Source organism: Oryx dammah, unplaced genomic scaffold (genome assembly GCF_014754425.2).
Source record: "Oryx dammah isolate SB20612 unplaced genomic scaffold, SCBI_Odam_1.1 HiC_scaffold_23, whole genome shotgun sequence".
In the NCBI taxonomy this organism is placed as follows: domain Eukaryota; kingdom Metazoa; phylum Chordata; class Mammalia; order Artiodactyla; family Bovidae; genus Oryx; species Oryx dammah.
Genome location: NW_024070207.1, coordinates 95496216 through 95502140, shown reverse-complemented (window position 1 = coordinate 95502140; position 5925 = coordinate 95496216).

Sequence of the window (5925 nt, the reverse complement as noted above, 5' to 3'; positions counted from 1 at the left end):
ATTGGAAGGACTGATGCTAAAGCTGAAACTCCATTACTTTGGCCACCTCATGTGAAGAGTTGATTTATTGGAAAAGACTCCGATGCTGGGAGGGATTGGGGGCAAGGAGGAGAAGGAGTTGACAGAGGATGAGATGGCTGGATGGCATCACCCACTCGATGGACGTGAGTTTGAATGAACTCCGGGATTTGGTGATGAATAGCGAGCCCTGGCGTGCTGCGATTCATGGGGTTGTAAAGAGTCGGACACAACTGAGTGACTGAACTGAACTGAACTAGTCACTGGTTAAGGGGAGGGGAGAGGATAGTTCCTAGTTTCTAGCTTTCTTTGATGCAGGCAAATCCAGCTCCAGCAGCCTAAGGACAGTCCTCTTACAAAGTGGCGTGGGTGATCTCTAAAGGCGAAAAGTGTGTTTAGAGCAGGCCTACACAGAACTGGCAAAGAGGTCCAAGGAGATGAGGTAAAGCTGTCCAGGGGGGCAGAGACTGGCAGCATCTGCTATGGGGTTCTTACCACACTGGACTGTAATGGCCTGTTAACTGCCTGTATTCCACTGCCCTACCCAGCCAGGCAGTGAGTCCCTTGTGAGCCTATGTGTTCACCATTGTCAGCCCAGCACACAGTAGGTGCTCACTCTACGGTTGTTGAATGGATGAATGACTACACAGGTGGCTGAATAACACCTACCTTGAGGGAGATTCTGCAGTGAGAACATCATCATATGGGTATAGTTTTCCTGCATGTGGAAATAATTTACCCTTCTTGTGAGAGGAATGTGCATATGTACTTAGAAAGAGAAGTTGTTTTTTTTTTTTTTTTTTGCAGGGACCTGGGCAGAATGGGGTTTATGTTCCATGGCAACCACATGTTTCACAGAAGTCTCACTCTCCCAGCTAGAGAGGTCTGATACCAGCAGGCAGCAGGAGCTTCAGATCTCACAATGAGAAAAACAACAGGTAGCTCTGGGGTTCTTCAGGTTGGAGGGCAGCCAGGAACCAGGGTCTGTTAGCCCTGGAAGGGACTTGGAAATAACAGTTGTCTTATGAATTCCTGCCCTTTCTCAAAACACTTTTTTCAGTAAATTTTTTTAGGATCAACTTTATTGAGGTATAATAAATATGAAGCAAAATGTGCCAATTTTAAACACCCAGTTTGAAATGTTTTGTCAAATTTATTATACTCACATGTGGTATGTACTGCCACTGCAATCAAGATATAGAACATTTCTAATGCACCCCCCAAATTTGGCTGCCCATTTGTAGCCAAACCCACTCTTCCTCTCAGAACCAGGCCACCACTGATCTGCTTTCTGTCAGTACAATTTTGTGAGTACTCAGTTCAGTTCAGTTCAGTCCCTCAGTCATGTCCTACTCTTTGCGACCCCATGAATCGCAGCACACCAGGCCTTCCTGTCCATCACCAACTCCCGGAGTTCACTCAGACTCACGTCCATCGAGTCAGGGATGCCATCCAGCCATCTCATCCTCTGTCGTCCCCTTCTCCTCCTGCCCCCGATCCCTCCCAGCATCAGAGTCTTTTCCAATGAGTCAACTCTTCGCATGAGGTGGCCAAAGTACTGGAGCTTCAGCTTTAGCAGCATTCCTTCCAAAGAAATCCTAGGGCTGATCTCCTTCAGAATGGACTGGTTGGATCTCCTTGCACTCCAAGGGACTCTCAAGAGTCTTCTCCAACACCACAGTTCAAAAGCATCAATTCTTCGGTGCTCAGCCTTCTTCACAGTCCAACTCTCACATCCATCAAATGTCATATAAATAGACTCATACTGAGATTTTTGTATGATTTTGTGATCTAGTTTCCTCCATTTAGCATAATTATTTTGAGATTCATCCGTGGTGTTGTATGCCTTAGTAGTTTGTTATTTTTGCATTTCTTTGTATGGAGGTACCAAAATGTGTTCATCCACTCCCCTGTCCTTGGACTTTTGGGTTGTTACTAGTCTTTGGCTGTTATGAAGAAAGCTGCAATGTGTGTTCTTGTACAAGTCTTTGTGTGGATATATGTTTTCATTTCTCTTGAGTAAATACTTAGAAGTGGAATGGCTGAGTCATATGGTGAATGTGTATTTAACTTTATAAGAAACTGCCAAGCCAGTTTCTAAAGTGGCTAGACCATTTCACAGTGTCAGTAGCAATGTAGGCCAATTCTACTTCCTCTGCATCCTTGTCAACAGTTGGTATTGTCAGACTTTTCATTTTTAGCCATTCTAGAGGGTATGTACTAATATCTCATGTTTTAAATGGCATTTTGAATAATGATGTTGAGTACTTTTTCGTACACATCTTGGCCATTTGTAATTGTCTTTGGGGAAGTGTCTGTTAAAATGTTTTGTCCATGTTTTAATTGACTTCTTTATTTTATTATTAAATTCTAAGAGTTCTACATTCTGGATATGAGTTCTCTGATAAATATATATCAACTGTTTTCTCCCAATTTGTGGCTTGCTTTTTCATTTTCAAAAAGGTGTCCTTTTAAGAGCTGAAGTTTCACACTTCAATAAAGTTCATTATCTAGTTTTTCTCTACCATCCATGCTTTGTTGTTGTTGTTATCTAGGAATGTTTTGCCTACCCCAATGTCACAAAGATGTTTTTATTTATCTCTAGACATTTGATCATTTTAGCTTTTACATTTAGCTCTATGATCCATTCTTGAAGCCCTCTAACCTCTCCAAACTCAGAAGGCATTTCCACACTGAGAGTTGAGGGTCTGAGCAGTGGGTTCAGGGGCAACAACGTGCCACTAAGGTTCGTCTCCTCTTAGGCCTTCAGTACACCTGGGATCAGTCTCCAGTAACACAAGTGTCATGTGGTATCTAATAAGGTGTCTCTGAAACAGTGTGGAGTGCTCCCCAGGTGAATGCAGGGTGATCATCTGACCTTTCCAAGACTGTACTTTCATCTGTAAAATGGGGATAAGAAAACCTGTCATGCAGGGCAGCCACCAGCATGAAGTGGAGAGTGGATGTAAGGAAGCACTTAGCAGGGTCTGACCCATGGAGGCCCTCACTGCTGTTGTGGCTGTGTTGCCTCAGCGTTATTTCAATGCCACGCAGATGGCTTGGCCTGGGTTTTTATAAAACTGAGCTGATGGCATGTGTTGATAGCTTTCTGCTAGCTCATTTGAACCTTTTTAAAAATAGGGCACTCGCTATATTTGGCAGGTTGCTACTCTGGTATGAAGGGACTTTTAGGGCCATGCTGATGAAGCAGCTGAGCATGGCTCAGGGGTGGCTACCAGTGAGCGATGAGTCAGGATGCCTTTGGCACGCTCCTAGCAATATTTAAAAAATGAGTCCACGTGGGAACTTTCTGTTTATTCTCAGGAGCAGAAACAGATGGGAATTATGGGAAAGCCTTAGTCTTCACTCTGACAGATGATGTAGTCACGTCGTCTCCTCCCCAGCCTTCCGCAAAGTCAGAGACTGTGCCCCCAAGTGTAGTTGAATAGAGGCAACAGGACAGAAGTGCTTATGGATCTATTTTCAGGCTTGTAGTTTTATGCCTTGGACTTACTTTCCTCTTAAACTTTACCTGTGCAGCTGAATACTCTTTCTCAAACTGCTCTGAAGAGTGATGCTTTAATTCTGGCAGTTCTGATTGAGTGCCTGGTTTAGTTCATCCTGTGTACACAATGAGGGCATACAGAAAGTCATGTCATCCTCTGTGCCTCGGTTTTCTCATCTGTAAAATGGGGCTGACAGTAATGCCCTACGGATTTGTCTGAGGATTAAATTGGTTACTACAAATGAAATGTTTGGAAGAGTGCTGGGCACGTGGTAATAAACAATCTAAGTGCTATTAGTATGACTTTTTTATTCTACTTGAAGTTGCCTTTTATCCCTCTGTGAGTATGTGTGCACACACATTGAGTATCCGGTGAGTGTTTGGGAGAGTCTTATCTGCACTTACATTCTTCCTTTGATCAACTGAGTGTCTGTTTTGGAAGTCCTCAAGTGGTAGGCAATTAGCAATTAACAATAGCCGAGATTCCTTTTAACCTTTATTTAACGGACTGAAATTCTCCTTGCTTCAGTGACATTGTGTGGCTCCCCTCCCCCACTCCAAGCAATTTCTGGAGAGCTGCAGGAAGTTTGGGTTGAGTATAGCGTAGAAACGTGAATTCCTGTCACAGCCTGTTGAAAAGTACCTCTTCAGCATTCTTAGCACTGTATGTCTTCCTACTGAGAGGCGCTCCTTCCCTCGCATTGTTCCTTCCATCTGGTCAGAGGAGCCTCGCCCTCCTCTTCAGTCTCTCAAATGTTGTGCAAGGCATCATCCCATCAAAGTAGTTGGAGAGGTGGGAAAAGTTGAAGTGTGTGATGAGGGTGGAATGGTGGGGGGCAGTGGGGTGCCTGTTCAGCTCCAAAGTGTCCGAGAAAAGTAGAGGTGGATAAGCTCCACTGGAGAGGGCTGTGGGGGCGGGGGGTGTGTAGAGTTCTTACTCCATACCCATGTGGGAAAACTGGCTCACAGGGAAGAGGAGAGAAAAAAAGGCTGAGGTCTGTGTTCTGAGCTTCCGCCAGGGTCTTCCTACCCTAGGATGGTGAAGGTGAAGGCTGCCACCCCACCCTGGTTAGGAAGCCGTAGATCTCTCAGCCAAACACAAAGAGCCAGCCACCCTGGCTTCAAGGGCCTGCAGCCTGTCTAGGAGTAGCACAGAGCCCCGTGTTCAGAAGGGCCTCATGCTTGGGGATTAATGTTCTGCAATTGTTACCTTGAAATTCCTCATGATTTTATCATCAAGTTTGTATTTTGTAAATGGAACACAATGGTACTGGGGCTTAGGGCATCAGCTTACAGTGGTCCTGCCTCCTGTTCCCCAGGTTGGGTTCCTGGCTGATGGCTGCCCTGCCCACACCCTGTGACTCCTGCCACCTTCTGCCTTCATAGGGGCATTGGGTACAGGTGCAGGGAGGAGTGGGGCCAGGAGCATGTGCCCCACCCAGCTTGCTGTAGGTGCATCTGCTCTGAGATTACAGTGTCATGGCACTTTGGGAGGGCACAAGCAGGTATGGGTCGGGGTGACTGGTTTACCGGAAGAACCTGGCTGGGGCATAGTATGTGGGTCACACATTTGGTGGAATGGGGGAACTTAGCAGCTGGTGGGCCATGCACTTTCACTCTTACCCTCACCTCCCTCAGCTCCCTTCCTCCCAGTGGCCATGCATTCATCCCCACACAGGGTTATTCAGAGACTGCTGTGTGCCAGGCACTGTGCTTGCCAGTAGAGCGTATGAGACTGAGAAAGCTCCTGCCCACTTGGAGCCTATCCCAGTGGAGGTGGTTGGGAAACAGAGAGAAAGTAAGTAAATGCCTCAGGTACAAGTGAGTGCTCTGAAAAAAAAAATACAGCAAGGAAAGGGGATAGACAGTAACTAGGGATGGGAGAGGCAGGGTACTATTTTAGAAAAGGCTTTGCTGATGAGGTGACATTTGAGTCCCAAAGGAATTGAGATTGAGAGCCACACAGCCATCTGGGAAGACCGAACAGTTAGTGCAAGTACTCTCTCTACAGTGGAAACGCTTGTCTTGGGCCTGGAACAGCCAGGAGACAGGGGCCGGGAAGGGGGGGAGTGGTGGGGGGACTGGAGCAGAGTGAGTCAGAGAGAGGCTGCTGCAGAGAGGGCTGGGGAGCCAGGCAGGGCCACCTTCCTGAGGGACCTTGTAGACCATGGTCCAGACTCCACATTGTGTTCTGAGGATGATGGGAAGACACCGGAGGGGTAGAGCCGAGGGAGGGCATGAGCAGTCTGCCACTTTAGGAGGATCACCGTGGCTGTTGTTTGGAGAACAGACTATAGTGCAGGGGCAAGGGAAGCAACAGGGAGGCCACTTGGGAAGTGATTCCAGAGATCAAGTGAGAAGTGGTGTCAGGTTAGAACAAGCTGGCAGCACTGGGAGTGGGC